General features: G+C 38.7%; 1 protein-coding gene across 2 annotated transcripts in view; it reads right to left on the bottom strand.

Moving 5' to 3' along the window:
• Positions 1-17,660, bottom strand: part of GRIA3 (glutamate ionotropic receptor AMPA type subunit 3) — a 300,360-nt gene that overhangs the window by 183,560 nt on the left and 99,140 nt on the right. The window lies entirely within an intron of this gene.

Here is a 17,660-nt window from a genome sequence, read left to right as displayed (position 1 = left end):
GTGCAGTCAAACCTCTCTGCTAGTGATAATCTGTATTTGCAGCCACTTCCCAGCCCTAGCATCACCGCCTCAGCTCCACCTCAGATCATCAGGCATTAGATTCCCATAAGGAGTGTGCAACCTAGATCCCTCTCACACGGAGTTTATAGTAGGGTTTGCACTCCTATGAGAATCTAATGCCACCACCACTGATCTGACAGGAGGCAGAGCTTACGCAGTGATGCAAGGATTGGGGGTGGCTATAAATACAGGTGAAGCTTTGCTTGCTTGACTCTCGCTCACCTCTTGCTGTGTGGCCCAGTTCTGTGGCCCGAGGGTTGGGGAATGCACCTTTAGATGATGTATGTGAAAGTTGTTAGCACAGTGTCTGGCACATAGTAGGTGCTCACTAAATGTTAGTTTACTCCCTTCCTTCTAGGGAAGAGTGTGCCTAGGACACAGCCATAATAGTCACCTGCTCTGCTCTCTGAGCCTTGTATTTGCATGTATAATATCTGGTCAATTCGTGATCTGATGGCATGAGGGAATCATAAAGCCTTAGATAAAGCGAGAGTAGTGGCTGTATTATATTAAAGATCAAACTTGTCAATTAGCCAGACAGACCCAACAGATATGTCTAGTACTTGCTTTTAAATTATCCATATACTCAAGGGATGAATAAGAAAAGATCTTAAGCTCCATCTTTCAAAACAGGCCTCAGATTGTTGAATTATCAATCTGTGGGTCTATTACAATTTGCCTTATTCATACAGAATAGTCCAAGAACATTAACATCAATGACTCCTAACGGAATGATAGAGCAAGTGGAAGTCCCAATAGACCATTTAGTCTACCCAATCCTGTTTCCCCTCTGCCTCCCCCATCTCTAGCCATCGTGTCTACTTGCTCTTTAAAATTTACTTTTCTTGATTATTTACAACAAGGACAGGGAATCCAAGATGTGAATAGCACTGAATCATGAATATACTTAAACTCGCTTATATTTAATTTTGTTATCTTTTTAATACTTTGTTTGAATGTGTCTGCATGATATGAGAATGAATTTAACTGTAAAGGCTTGGTGCTAGAGTAAATGGGAAACTACCCCAGTTTCTTACACTTATCTCTTGTGCATTTCTACCCTTAACTCTCTCCATGCTCATCTCTCAGACTTATATAAAATACTCAAGTAATATTGCCCTCCCTCAAATCCTCCTTAGTACAGAAAGGGTGATTGTTAGTTTTAAAAGATGAGTGGAAAGTAAGCAGAGAACATTTGGGTTATGGAAAAAAATTTCTAAGAAAAATGGACGATAATGATCAAACTAAAAAGCAGTATTGGCATTGTGGATAACTAATCTCTTATAATTGGATAAGGATAATACAGGAGGCAAGCCTTCCTAAGTCTCAGTGTTTATTTTTGATATAAGTACCTTGGATGTGTGTAGAAGATCTACATGTTGGGATATAGAACTTATATATTCAATATAGTGTTCATGCAGTTATTTTTTTTTTATTTCTTGGTCTTGTTTATTTGGTGGTGGTTGTTTGCTTTGCGTTGTTAGTTCCTAAGTCTTGGTATCACACTCTTTGGTAAGTGGAACAAATCACTCTGCAGTAGGTAGAATTGGCAGCAGAGTTTTACTTTGTGTTTGGGTGGGTGTGGGTTCAAAATCAGGTCATCTGGTATGAACTTGATTTGAAAGTAAGTTTTTCTTAGACTCCTAGAAGCCTAAGTTTAATAGATGTGGCTCAGGCAAGCTTCCACAGCAATTCTTTTCTTATGGGAGGAAGTACCCAGGTGCTAGCTCTATTTGGGGGGTGAGTTGTGCCCTCAGAAATATTTAACGTTATAGAACTTTCAAAAAAAGGTTTGCTTTTTTGTTATTGAAGCTTTATACCCATTGGGGAGAAGAGAGGACCTAGAAATGCATTTTGAACCTGCTGAGAGTTGGCAAAGAAGATCTTAAGAATATAAGGCATTTCTGTTAAGACTGCCACCAAATCTCAAGACTGCCTGCAGTGTTGCTGACAGTAAGTAAAATCATCTCTTTATTTATTTTATCTGATTTATTCCAAGGCTCTCTTCTTGCCTTTCAATTAATAATACAAACAATTTATAACTAGCGCCAAGCCAGTATAGCCTTTTGGAAGCAGTTGCCAAACTGTCCTTCATTTAATTCTTCAAACTACTACCCTGTGCTTGTCAGATGGACTTCTGACATGGGAGTTGTTCTCATTAGCCCTCTTGAGCATAATTATCAAAGGGACACTGGTAGACTACCACAGATGGGATCAGCAAAATCTCTGTCCTTAGTCAACTTGGGCTAATAGTCCTGAGACTGCTCCCTGGACTTTGGTACTTCAAAGGTGCTGGATGAGAGAAGGAACTATTTTCCTCTGAGGAAGGCTCTGCTGGAATTATGCATAATGCCAAAAATATACAGGCTATGCAAGGGGATCATGGAGATGACATAATCCCAGAACATCAGAATGGAAAGGGACTTTAGATATAATTTAATCTAATCCTTTTATTTTACAGATGCATACACTAAGGGACAAAGGGGAATGTGGCATGTTCAGAGAATTATAAAGGGAGGGGAATGCGCAAAATGCCTTCTAGTAATGTATATAGAATTTTATGGGTACTTGAGTGCTAAAAAGACAGTCCTTTTGTTGTTGTGTTATTGAAATGTTATTGAAAATGTCTCTAAAACATGTAAGTCCACTTTTCTTCCTCAATAAATATAACCAACTGAATATTGCAGAATCTTTCTTGGTGCCCAAGGATCTTGCAATGTCTCAGGGTCATCATTCTGAACATGGGTATTCATTGCCCAGGATTGTAGAAGTTGAAAGTGAAGGCAATCAGCTAAATGTGTACTGATGCTGGAGCAGCCTGAGGAAACTGTCACTTTTACTAAATCCCTGATATCACCTGCTGTTTCTATAATCACTTGTTTCTTTCCTACAAACTCTAGGCAAAATTTTTGGCTATTTGAAGATTCTGACCCATCAGACTCTGGTTGATTGAGATTTTACTGTAAAATGAAAATTGAATGTTTTTTAAATATCTGCATAGTACTCCATAGTATACATACAGCACATTTTATTAATCTACTCATGTATATTATTTTGAAACCTGAAATTAGGGCAGACATGTGATATGCCTTCATTGCATTCACCTTGGACTCAGCACTAAAACTGGGGCCTTTGGGGCTGGTGGGAGATCCTCCCCACAGAGGAAGAATCTGAAGCGAGCCAGGATGCTCCTGGGGCATGGAAGCCAAAAGTTGAGGTAGAGTGGTCCAGACTGTGGGGCCAAAGAACATAGCCTTATTGCAAAGTGTGGCACTAGACCAGTACTGACCCTGCCTGAAATCAGTAACAATAAAAAGCACGAAGCATATAGGGAACTTCAGGGAAGGGAATGAACCTTTTAACCACAGTGCCTTCCCAGGTACATATTTCCTTAAAATGTTTAAATAGTGAAGCATGTGATTTTCATCAATCGATGATAGACTATTCCCAGCAGATGTCCTACCAGATGAATTATATATTTTAATGCACCTTAACATCCTTTCCTGTGTACATCACACTGTCACCCAAACCAAGGTGACAAATGTTCTTTGGGCAGGTCTTTTAATTTCTCTGGATAGTCCCTGACTACGGAGAACTAAGCCTTCCTACCTGGACCAAAACACTGCTCTAAAAACAGTGAGTGATTTTAGGATCTGTTAGGTTAGTCAATGATAATTCTAGATCCTATCCACTACCGATTAATTCTGCTTTCCAATGTGAACCATCAGGAGCTTGGACACAATCTTGCTAGATCCTGCAGCCTACTTTTCCCTCAAAGGGCCACAGGGCATATCTGAATAAAATCTAAGTGCATCAAAATTAATTTGACTTTAAAGAAATTTTGCAGTAGTCCTTGGAAGCAATAGAAGACCCTTCTGGGGTGAAAAATGGTGAAAGGGTTGTCAAGGAAAGTTTTATACTCCAAAACTTGGATTTGAAGCAGTTCCTGGGATCCGAAGTCATAGAAAAGAAATTGTATTGTGGATGCGGAATATTAAACACTTGTCCTTTTAGGCTTAGAGAGATGATGGAATGGCCAAGGGGAAAGCCATGACCATTGTAATAGCTACTTCCCCAGCCCTTCTCTGACCTTATCAAGAGATTAAAACTCCTTAATGGAACCTTATGGCTTATAGCAAAAGAATTCAGTATTAGTAGAACACATAGGCTCATGTTACCCTTGACTTCTCTAAGCACACAAAAGTGGCTCAGTGCACAAAGAGTAATAGACCCATATAATGATCTTCCGAAAGCCAGAGAGAGACCTGTGTCAGTAAACTGAATACCTTCTACTACATACAACTCCCAGGAACCCTGTGAGGTGGGAATATTCTTATCTCTAGGGGGGAACTGAGGCCCAGAGAGACATATTTTGGCCAAGGTCCCCTAGCTTCTAAGTGCTGGAGGCAAGGAGGCAACCCTACATCTGTCTGTTTCCAAAGCCTGTGCTCTTTCCACCTCACTAAAGACCAGGGAAGAAAAAAGTGATATGGATAAAAGATGTTTTCAAAACTAAAGACTATATCAGAGTTGGAAAGATATTTAGAAATCATCCAATCAATCTTACTTTACAGATATTGGAAACCAAGTTTCAGAGAAGGATACTGATTGACTTAAGGTCACACAGAAGAGATCTTAGCCAAAATTTTAATACAGAATTCATCTCATCTGAACAAGAACCAGAATTTAGAAATAATCAAAATCTACTCTCTAATCCAGTGACATTTGATTCCACATCTAAAATCTGATTTCAAACTATCCTGAACTTGTTCAATCTGTCTTTTAAACGTGTGGTTTGTCCCGAAGCCCCAGTTATTAAATATAAGCTCATGAGGGTCATTTACCTTTATTTTAGGCCTTGGGCACAGCCTGCATCCCTTACTCTTATCAACCATCTAGGAAGTCCCTGTCACTGGTCATGAAGTTATCCAGGCAGAAGAGTATAAATTGTTGCGCAAAGCCATACCCACTGCTAGAAAACAATTCAAAAGTTTTGATGTATTTTGTTACAAATAGTGAAATCTGCTTGAAATCTTGTCTGAAGACACTACAACAAATATTGTTAGCTAATTGTCTAATTCTTGTGTGGGCCCAGCATCCACAGTAGAATTGGGTAAATTCTACTGTGGGTAGACTTGGGGTAATTTGAAAAGTTTGGATTTAGAATCATTTTCTCCTTCTCCCTCTTAACGAACATTTTAAGTCATGTAACATAGAGTTAAGAGTATGAGCTCTGTAGTCACACACAGCAGAGTTCAAGTTCTAGCTCTACCACTTATTAGCCATGTGTTTTGGAAGAGTTATTCAACTTCTCTGTATATCAGTTTCTCCATTTATAAAATGACAATGGTAACATTTGACAGTTATTGAATGGATATTAAGTGCTAGACAGTGTTCTGTTTTAAACATATTAACTCCTTTAGTTCTCATAGGTAGCTACCCTCTGAAGTAGGTGCTACTGTTATTTCCATTTTATAGATGAGGCAACTAAGACATAGAATTTAAATATCTTGCCCAAGACCACATAGCTAGTAAATAGTAAAGGCAGGATTCAAACTCAGACCATCTGACTTTAGAGCTAGCATACTTAGCCACTATACTATACCTAACTCATTGAGTTAATGTGAGGATTAAATGGGATAATACATGAAGAAGTGTAACCTAGTGCCTTGACAAATAGTAAGACTGTACACACAGTAATTATTTGTTACCAGTTTTTTCTGTTTCCCAAAGTACTGATTAGTAACTTATAAATTATTCAATTTACAAAAAGCCTTCCATGAATAGCCCAACCCATCTGATCTTTTCTATGATTGCATATAATCTAGTTTGCACAATTTAGGACTAGATTATATATCAACCTGGGTAAAAACTATGTAATTTCCGTTGTCTGTATTCTCTCTAGTGCCCAATAAAACGATAGGGGCTCAAGAAGTGTTTGGAGACTGGAATGTGCAGTATGACTATTGGTGTCAGCTGATAGGATTAACAACTGTTCCCATGGCACAGAACTTCTTAAGCTTTAATGTGCACAGAAATCACATAAGAATCTTATAAATGTGGATTCTGATTCCACAGGTCTAGGGTGGAGCCTGAAATTCTACATTTGTGACAAGCTCCCAGGTGATGCTGCTGCTTCTAGTCTATGGACCACACTTTAAGTAACAAGGCTATAGGGTAGTGTCTTTAGGGTGTTCTCCATAATTGGTATATTTGGGGAGAGGCATGCTTGAATCCATTTAATAAACTAAGGTATATAAGGACTTCTATTATACACTACAATTAAGGTGAAATAAAGCATTGTATTCTCATGGGATAAACAACAGTATGGAAGTTAGAGACTGGTCACGAACGAGCATTTATTTAAAAACCCTGCTACAATGCAAAGCCTTGTGCTAGCTTAACAGTTACTGTGGACGATATAAAGATGCATATAAGTCCATGTGGACTGTCAACTTTGGTAAACGCTTCCACTCTCTGCTCCAATGAACTAAGTGGACTTTGCACATCCAAATTGAAATTTGGAAGGAAAGGAGTGTAATTATTTATTTGTGTGCAAGAATTAGTAATGCCAATTAAGGCCATTTAGATTTGCTGATTGTACTTAACACTATTTCCCACTGTATATTATTGGAGTAATTGTTTGTGTCAAAGTAATTTCTGAGGGAACATAGCGTAATTCATGTCAAGTCCCAGTTAGATGGTCTGGATGTTTCAGCCTCTTGAATAGTAACAGGAAAGGTCAGGATAGGGCATGGGGAGGTTCTGGTAACAGAAGGGGGAAGAAGAACAAGTTTGATTCATGAGTATAGGGTAAGAAAACAACATCCTAGACATTTCTTTACATACTTTCTTAAAGTAAATTAACCAAGGGCAGCACAGGCTGTAGATAACACAGTGCAGTAGAAAGAACACTGGGCCAGAAGTCAGGAGACCTGCGACCTAATCTGTCCTTTATATTGATTTTGTTGTGGGACCTCAGATAAGTTGCCTCACTTCTGCAAGCATGCCAATATAGACTTAGTCTATATTAATCTTATAACACTGATATTTCTTAATCAGTGTTAGCATTCAGATCCAAAGACATTATCTGAGGATAACAGGTTGACAAGCAAAAGTGGTATAAAAAGTCAAGGTAGCACTAGCAATTACTTTGCACCCATTTAAATAGAAAAGTTATTCTTCAAACTCTACATAAATGATGGAAAAGCAAAGGCCATTCTCCCTTCATTCCAAGATGGGAGTGGGAGAAATACTACTCCCTTGAGGAAGACCTTTTATGCTTGAGAAATAAATGATCTCTATTTACATATCACTTATCTTAGTGATACATTCTAACATTTTAAAGGATGGAGATAGAAAAGAGATATAAGAGATTGGACTGTCTCCCACCTTTCCACCAAATATGTCCTTAATTGAAAAAAAGAAGCAATATGAGCCGTGTGTGTCTGTGCATGCTTTGCCTCTTACATCTGAAAATTAGAGTGTGCCAAAACCCCAATCAGAGCTAATAAATGTTTCTGATCAATCTGCTCCTAGTCAACTAGGGTTTTATTGGAACAACTATTCTTTTTCTTTTTTATAGATCCTAATTCTGAGTCAATGAGCTGCTAGCTCCAGTGATGGGCCATGACACTTAAATCATAGCATACTTTGGATAGTGCCCTTCTTGCAGGGTGACCATAACTCAGAACACTTCTGGGTATGCTATTTAAATATTCAACTCAGCAACCTGCAACATAAAGAACCCCTCCAAGCCATTTGTTATGATAGGTGCTGTGAGGCACGACTCTGATCCTGGGGGCTCAAATGTACAATAAATCCAACGGCACTCTGCTGGTAGTGCACATAATTATAAAATATGCAGAATGCTTGTTATTAACTAGTCTCATGGAGAAGATCTACCGCGCCATGCAGAATATATTTTGGAATGGAGCTACAAACAGTGATTGATTTTTTAAAATTCATGTCTCTTCTATCCTTCTAATCATTCAACCTCTAAGAACTAGCAAACATTTATAGACATTTAATGAATGGGAAACAGGGCCCATTTGCAAAGGCTGATAAAAATTATTGTTTGCCTCTTAAGTGAAGATTAAGTCCTGGTTTTGTTTTTAATATGAAATTATTTAACATAGTATTTTTATGGTGTCTATGCAGAAATAGAGACCAAGATATAAATAAGATATTTATTTAATCCTGCCAAGATATAAATAAGACCAAGACCAAATATAAATCGGCTGGGAATTATCAGGGGAGAACTCCTAATAGTTATAAAAACAATGAAAGCTATTTGTAATCTTTAACTGTTTGAATCCCAGTTGGACAGACTATTATTCTTTGACCAACAGTTATCCCCGACAGGCTTTTGTATACATTAAAAATAAAACAACAAAACCATTAAAGACATATACACGGTTCCCTCTGCAGTGAAGCTACAGCAGCTAATTGTTTGTAGGATGCTTGTGGAAGAAGGAATGTTCACAGTGATTGACTGAAAGCCCCCAAGGATGACGCCAGACTTGATTATAGGGAGAGGCCACAGGCATGTAAAAAACAGAAGTAGGCTTTGCTACTTGATGCTGGCTTTGTGAATCTTAGTATGGTACTTTCCAGGGTGCGATGCTACTGGTTTCCTGTTCTAAGAAGTATTCCCAGCTGTAGCCACAAAGCTATCTTCATCATAACTTCTTCCTTTTCCTGTTTGAAACGGAATCTCTTCGGGCACAGGATATCCTAGAGCTAGCTTCTTTAAGTGCTAAGCAACTCCTTGCTGGAGAGTCAAGGCTGCATGGCATCAGAAATAGTGGTTTCCCACGAGTAAGGAGTCTCCAAACAGATGCTCACCTGTGTAGCACCTGATTTGTTGAAAATATGAAAACGTGGCTATAACTTTATTGGGTTACTCATTAAAGGGAGCAGTTGGAATTAAGCAGCCTTTAGTTTCCACTATTCACTGCTGGCTGGTGACATGCTTTTCTGCTATCTGTCTATTTGTTTGCCTACCAAAGATTAGTATTGTTGTGAAAAGCATGGGGTCTGGAGTCAGACTGCAGGAGTTTACCACCAGCCCTATTCGCTGCATGACTCTGGGTAAGTTATTTAACTTCTTTGTGCCTCAGTTTATTTATCTTCAAAATTGGGATAAAAATGGCAGCACCTAACTCATTGGGTTGTCAGGATTAAATAAAATAATGTGTATAAAACAGTTAATCCATAATAAACAGCCAGTAGATTTTTCTTATTAGTTAGAGTTCTTTTGGTTGCAAGGGACAACCAAACATAAACCAACTTGAGAAAAAAGGCATTATTGACTTATGTAACTGAAAAGTCTAGAGATCCAGTGATGTCAGAATGCAGTCTCTTTTTTCATCCCTTGTCTCTGCTTTATAAATGTCAAATTTTGACTTAAACTCTCTGTGCCTCAGTGTCTTAGTCTGTAAAATGGGATAATGATAATAAATCTACTTCACAGGATTATTATGAAGATTAAATGAGTTAATGCATGCGAGGTGCTTTTGACAGGGCTTGGTACATAGTAGGCCTTATATAAATGTCAACTGTTATTGTCATTGTTGTTATAATTATTATTTTAATATTCAATGTCTTCTTCCTGTGTTTTCCCTTTACCTCTTCAATACCCCTTCTCTCTTTTGCTTCTGTCCTCAACTGCTTCTTTTCTTCTTCTTCCTACTGTTCCTTTGCTACCTACTCTCTTTTTCCTACTCCACAAATTATTATGACCCTCCCCACCCACCAATTCCAATGACTCTTATCTGTAGAGATGTTATGTTGGGTGGGATTTTCTATCAGGTATGGGCAAGTGAAAGCACAGGGGATGCACTGGATAGTACAGAGGATAAATGAACACTTTCACTTATTCCACTGAAGTTCTGTCCTTCCACCCACCTTATCCTCCCTCTCAAACTTCTTCTTTATGCAATCTTTCATGGTTAGGATTTATTATGTATCTTTTAAAAGTGCCAGTAAGACACTCTACTGGGCGCTTTATAGCACTCTGCTTCATTTAAGAAATTGTCTAAGTACCCCAGTCTGAATATACTCCTCTGATTCAAACAGAAGCTTGTCATGATGGTGTCATGATTGCTTGACTCATTTTAGGACCTTGCCATACTCCTGCTCCTCTTTTGGTACCTTCTCTTCCCAGAAGTCTAGTGGCCACCTGTTTTTCCTTGCTTATCCTAAACTTCCTCGTGGGGCACCTCCTTGAGTTTTGCCTGGACACTAAATTATAAGCCATCCCTTTCCTAGCCCTCACACACACAAAAAAGCACCAAAGGGTACCATACCCTTAAGGGACCTGACCTTTTCTGGGTGGCAGTAGGCCAACCAGATAAACTAATACCAGATAATATATTTTTCTTCCCTGGAAATGGAGTGCACCTGTTACAAGAAGGCCCTTAAGAAACAACAGTAATAAGAACTTTGCCATGACAGGCCAAGGAAAAAAAATCTGTGGGCATGAATTTCCTTTTGAAATTGCATTTTTGTAGGCAATTTTGTACTCCACTGCTAACAGCCTGTAGAAAATTTGATTTTTAAAGGATCTATGCAATGTGATCTTACTGGCCACTTCCTGACTTCCCCAATGTCCCTTTCCATTCTGATTTAACTAAAAACAAACTGTTACTGAGCTTGGGTTTTAAACTGCAGAGATTTTCTGGTTGGCTCCATTGACATCAAAGAAGTAAAGACCCTTTCTTTCCAGAGAGCTATTTATTTATCTTTCCTTGGACAGAGAATCCCCAGGAACAAACCCTTAACAGAAATCATTCTAGAGCTCTTAATCATTTTGCTTTTGTGTTTTTTGGGGAGGGGGCAGAGGTCTTCAAAGCTCATTTTCAGGTTATAAGAAGTCCTTTGAACTGACTAGTCAGCAAATGGGATGAGATTGGAGGCTGTGTGGAAATAAAGGTGTGGAGGTGAGGTGGCACCAAAGGCCCCTGTGCCATTGTATTGCTGTCCATAGCTGGAACCTATTCTGCAGTCCATCTTCAAAGGCAATTTGCAGTACATCCAGGCACAAATCCAATTAAAACGCAGAAAGGGATTTGCATGCATAAAATAACTCTGATAGCTAAAATCCAAAGGCCTTTCTTTGTGAAGGTCCCTATATGGAATGGGTTAGCTGATGTTTGAGTCTCTGCCCCAAAATATCTGAAAGATTAGATATTATGTTCTTAAAGCTCAGTATTGGCTTGGAAGAAAATAAAACTTGACACACAACTAGACATTAATTTTGGTAATTTACCCCTCTGGAGCAGCTTCATTCTTTGAATTCTGGCTAGCTCGAGGCAAAAGCCAGATCTCCAAGTACATGGTACAGTGCTTTGCACCTAATAAGAGCCCAGTGAATATTTGTTGAACTGAGAGCAGCCAGAGCTCTTCTTCTGTCTTTGGCAGGCATTGTTTGTTGCCTACCCAATATCAATTTCTTTCTTCCTTACTAACCTAGTCCTGGTTTAGTTTAAGGTAGCAATGTGCTAAGCTAAATACTTTCTTTCCCAGGCTCCCTTGCAACTGGTGTTGTGTAAGTGGGACATGCAATATAGCTCTGGCCAATGAGATGTAAATGGAGGTCTGTTGGGGGTTTCTGGCAAAGATTTGTTTTCCTAATAAAAGAGGACAGATGGTTGGTACTGTTCTTTCTTCATTTTCTTGCCTCTTTGGAACATTGATATCACAGCTACCTTGTGACCACGAGGTAATGAGCATGCAGGTGAAATCTAGGTGCTAAGGATGGGGAAGAAGAAAGGAATAACTTAGGTCTTTGATGGCATTCTTGAGCAGCAGAACCAACACCTACAACTACCTACTTGTAGGCTTTTTTTGAATAGCTAGATAATCAGTACTAATGTAAGATTTATTATATAAAAAATAAATCCCTACTAGTATAAACCACTGATAGTCAGGTTTTTGTTACTTGCAGCCTAATGTGATCCTAATAGATACTTATCTCTCTACCACCAGGCTTTCAGGCCCTTCAAGTTAGTTCCTGGCTATTCAGTGCTCCTCACTAGGGAACTTTGTCCAAGTTAGCCTGCTATGCCAGTGTGACCAGCTTTAGGTCTTTCCTGACTTCCATCCACTACCACCAATAAAACCAAAGCTTAAGCTCTTCTGTGTCCTATTCCCTCAGGGCCTTGCAAAGAGATAGAAGCTAATTGAATAAATGTCTGTGTGTTAAAGCTTCAACTTAGTGGAGTTCTCCAGTATGTTAGCCTTAGAGGGTGACACCTTTCATTGTAACAATGGGTTTTGATAGCTGTGGCAAGGAAATCAAAGGGCATGTTTGGGGTCAGGGAAAGATTCTGGGTGTCCATCAACTGTACGGTGGAAGTGGCTACCTTCAAAAGGTCTGGCTCTATTCAGAACTATTGTGGAAATAACTTTTTATTACTTTCACAGATTTTTATTTAAGTTGCCAGTAACATTTGCATGATCCAGAAAAATAATTCAAGAAAGATCATTGTCCGGGGGCCTCTGAAGAATTATCAAAGTTATTGGGCTGTATAAATTGAGAATATGATTATGGTGTCTAACACAAATAATTTTTTCAAACATATACTCTCACACACACACACACACACACACACTCACACTCCTTGAGGAAAGGTATCAAGAGAAACAGAATTTAGAAGCCAATTAAAACTGAGCATTAATTAATTGCATGTGGTGGGTGCTCCCTCCCACATAGGGGATTCACTCACTTGTTTCATTCTGTCTTAGCAACCAATGGCCCTATTGTGTTTTCTGACCTTTATTAATCTACTTTATGTGGAACTGTACTGAGAAGCCCATAATGGAAAACCACAAGTTATACAATGACTATCCCAGAAGACACAAAATATATATTTGTTGCAACTTTGACAATAAACTAGAAAAGCAAAAATACTGGCTAATGCATATCTGACAAAACAAGTGAAGGGACTGCATTTCATCTCTAAACTCCCAAAGTCTTCCCCACTCCAGAAAGATAGGAAGAGGTGCACGCTGCATAATGACTGATAATATTTTAGTGCTGTGGAAGGAGAGTTCCAACCCTTCTGTCCGACCATCTAGCAGTGTTGCTCTCAGTTATTTTCCTCACCACTTTTTCTTCTCTCTCTCAGTGTTTCTATCTTATACCTTAATGCATCATTTCAATATAAACTATGGCATTTCTCAGAACATTAAAAAGACCAAAGTCATTATGGAATATAAATGGTTTTGAAACATCTCCAGAATATGTCATAAAGAAGTAGGAGAGGAAAATTTTAAAACAGGGAAAGTAAATATATATGTATATATATATGCACTTAAAAAAAAAAAAGAATGTGTTTTTCACTGGGTAGAATTTGGCAGGGACCTAGGTGGGTGTGTCTTAACAACCTGAGAAATGTCCCAGGCAAATGGATTCACACATGGGTTGGGAGGAGTCATGTGAAAGGTGAAGGAGGGAGGGGCCTGGCATCTTTTCTGGTCTCCATTTCTCATGGCACGTGTAGATCCAGGAAATGAGAACTGGTGGTCAGTTAAGAGAAATGAAACTTTCCTTAGTGTCTTTGTCCAAACTTAATGTTAGGAAAATCCTTTTACTACTAGTCCTTCAACCTCAGTGTACCTCAGAAATGCCCAATGACCCAAGGCCCTTAAGACTCCAGATTCATAGGCCTCACATCTAGAAATTCTGATTCACTTGGTTTGCAGTGGGTCACTGTATTTCCATCTTTAATAAATACACCAAGTGATTCTGCCACTGTTCGTCTGGGGGGGTCAGACTACGAGAAGGGCTGCCTTATGCAGTGGGGAGAGAAGTGGTCCTCTCTGCTGCTTCCTTCTAGACTCTAAAGCAGAGGGCTTTTCTATTTCTAGAGAAACCAGGCAGTGAAGGAAGAAAATGTTTTCATTTGAAATGGTGCCAGCCAGTGCATTTGTGGTAAGAAAATGAGATTGTTTTTCAGATGTCAGGAAGATTTCTTTCAGTGACTGAGGTGCATGGACATGTGACCCTGTATGGGTAGTGAAAGGAAAGAGGAGGAGGACAAAGGGGAGACAATAGAACACCACCAATTGTTCTGTTTCCTTTTCTTGTAAGTTTTTTTACACATATATTCTGAAATATCCCTTTTAACAGCTAAGAAAGACATAGGATTTTAAATGATGCCTAGGCTAGTGGTTCTCAAAGTGCATTCCTTAAAAAAAAGTGTGTTCTTTGTACTAGCAGCATTGGCATCACCTGATAACATGTTAAAAATGCAGATTCCCCCTTCTATACCTACTTAGAAGCAGAAATACTGGGGCTGGGGCCTAGACATTGATGTTTTAACAAGCCTTCTAGATGATTCTGATACATGCTAGAGTTTGAGAACCGCTGGTCTAAGCCAGGGGCCCTCAAACTACCGCCCGCAGGTCACATGTGGCCCACCGAGGACATTTATCTGGTCCGCTGGGTGTTTTTGCCACCGCTGCCTGTCCTGCTTAGCAGCCAACTGGTCCCGGGGGCCCACAGTGTGCATGTGTGGAATGTGCGCCGCTCTCCAACAGCCCTCCAACGGTCAGAGGGACAGTGAACTGGCTCCCTGTTTAAAAAATTTGAGGACTCCTGGAAGCAACCAATTGCCTTATAAACTCTCCAAGGTCAAAATCTGAGTCCTCTGCATCTTGTGTCCCCATCCCCACCTAATCTCCACTGTGGGATATGGTGCTGATCACAGTGTGAAAACGTTACTGTAAGCAGCTGCCATTCTCTAGTATCTTAATTACTTCATTTTCAGTAATAAAATTAAAATTATATCAGCCGACCTTTATAATAATCTTATGAAATTATTAGGGCAGACAATTTTCAGGATATCAGGGAGGTATTTGTAACAAGCTTCCAGGGCATTCTGATGATCAGTGATCTTCGGTAGGCACCATAGGGGAAAGGGATGTGTGGCTGGGTTTAGGGTACCATAACAACATAGCTGAACCTCAGGATGCACTTCTGTAAAATGGGATCCTGACACCTGCTTTACCAATTTTATAAAAGTACTATAAAGATAAATGGAGATAATTTCTTTTTATTACTTAAAGGACACATGAGCAATCTCAAAATGGATTCCTCCTTCTTTTCAAATATTAGCATTCTTTGGCCACTCAGAAGTCCAGCAGTGTGTTGTTAGAGACACTAAAACCTTCTAAAGAAAATATGTCCCCACAGACAATGATGCCACAGACAAGTGAAGTGTCCTCAATGTAAAGATGCAAATGAACATTTAGTATGCCAAGATCATATTATGCAAAATAAATAGCTCTCAGCTGGGGTGCTTAAGGACACTGTTCTGGCAACGGTTATTATCTTAGCCATGACTTTCACCTAAGCTATTCTAAGTGCTACAAAAGTTGAGTACGTATTCAGATATTGCTCCCGCTGTGGTGAGATTAGCTGAGCTGAGTGTGGCCTGCTTGGGAGAAAATCAACACAAATAAAGTGAAAGTAGAATTGACGTGGATATCACAGTGTGGTGTATTGAAAGGAACACTGGACTAAGAGTTCAGAAACTTGATAAACCAATCTCATCCTTGGGCAAGTCCCTTAGAATCTCTAGGCCTCAGTCTACAAAATAAGGAGTATGCCTCCCAAGAGTATAATGAAGATCAAGTGATTCCAGGAGTGAAAATGTATGGAAAAGTTGAAAGTATTGTTACATTAAATTCTGTTGAACCAGAACCTTCAAATAACAGAATTGTCCTCTTGCCATATGCTTGACTTAAAAGAGGCAATAAACAATAAAATTCTGAAATTGGAGATTTCACCAAATCTGTGTCCAGAGCTCAGTTCATGAATAGCCTTATCTACCTTCATTTCTAACCCTGGATATTCACAATGGATGTTTAAAATAATAACTCAAAGACCCTGTAAGAGCCTCAAATGCCAAGTATTCAATGGTATTTTTAAGGTGGGAGATGAAATCAGACATTTCAGAAAATTTTCCAAAAGTAGACCAAATTAAATGAGTTGTTTCAACATTCTTTTAGTTTCAACAAAATTGTTTATCAGAAGATTCTCTTATTTAGAATAGTTCATTCCCTGGGAATTTTGATAAACTAATCTTCAGCTGCCTATTTTTAATAATAAAAAAGTGAGTGGATTTAATTTGCCTTTCTGACATAGAATCAGTTTGATAGCCAAACCCAAAAGCACCTTAAAAGGCAACAGTTGAATAAGAAATAAAGTGAGAATATAGTGGAAAGAAGAAATGTTTGTATGTTTTGATTTCGATGTTCAGAACCTTGGGTGTTTTTTTGAGATGAACTCAGAAGTGTGGTTATGATTGAGAATCCAGAAAATGATGATTGATTTTCCCTGGGAGCCCTTTTTGGAACTATGACGTTCATTTGTGAAGTGAGAGCTGTTGATCTCCATTTGATTCTTTTTCTGTGGTTGCAAGATGGAGTTACAAATGCCTACAATCCTGTGAACTTTCAGTTTTATGCACCGTTAGGAATATGATGCCCTGACTATTTGATTCATCAAATAGTCTAGTTTAACAGACTGCTTTCCTATTCATTCTATAGGGATTTGTAATTTTCAAATTGTGAATATAAAGCAAAATATAATTAATAATGTTGTATCAGGTTGGGCATAATTTTATCTTTCTTTGGTAATTTAAAGAGGTACTTCAAGGCCTCGAAGGGTTCCTGAGCCATGAGGTGGAACGCCAGGTTTCTATGTGCTGTTGATGTGCAGAAGGACTGGCTAATAGAGAAGTCTTCGGAGGATCAAAATGCTGGGAAATCAGGTTTTATTGTGATATTCTACTGGGGCTTGAAGGGATGCTATCTGAATTAGAATGTTCCCCTCCCATTCCTCCCTCTCTCTGCCAGTTCCTCTCAGCCCTCTTCACCTTGCATACCTATGTACTTCCATCTGCCTGCTGTTTTGTAACTTCCATTTCCTTGAAATAAAGCAATTCTGTGTGATAGAAGAAACCTAGGAGCCAACATCCAAACTCCAAATCCATTGGCTCCATTGGCTTTAATTTAATTTTTTAAAATTAACAGATAATATTGTATGTTTTATCATGTATGACATAATGTTTTGAAGTATATATACATTGTAGAATGATTAAATCTGGCTAATTAACAAATGTATCACATGGTCATAATTTCTGTTGTGAAAGCACATAACATCCACTCTCTACATTTTTTAAGAATACAATATACTTAAAATAAGATACATATTTATATCTTAAAATAACATACTTAAAATACAATATACTAAAATATTTAAGAATATAATATTAACTATAGTCACCTTGCTGTATAATAGAGCTCTTAAAATTATTTCCTCCTGTCTAACTGTAGTTAGGTATCATTTGACCAACTTCTTCCCATCAGTCCCTCCTCCTCTGGTAATCCCCTCCTACCCTCTGCTAACCACTATTTTACTCTCTACTTCTATGAGATCAACATTTTTAGATTCCGCATATGAGTGAAATCATGCGGTATTTGTCTTTCTGTGTCTGGCTTATTTCACTTAACACAATGAAGAAGATACAGATAAATAGGAAGATATATCATGTTCCCAGATTGGGAGAATTAATATTGTTAAAATG

Source organism: Microcebus murinus, chromosome X, assembly GCF_040939455.1.
Source record: "Microcebus murinus isolate Inina chromosome X, M.murinus_Inina_mat1.0, whole genome shotgun sequence".
In the NCBI taxonomy this organism is placed as follows: domain Eukaryota; kingdom Metazoa; phylum Chordata; class Mammalia; order Primates; family Cheirogaleidae; genus Microcebus; species Microcebus murinus.
This window is presented reverse-complemented; position numbering and strand designations above follow the sequence as displayed.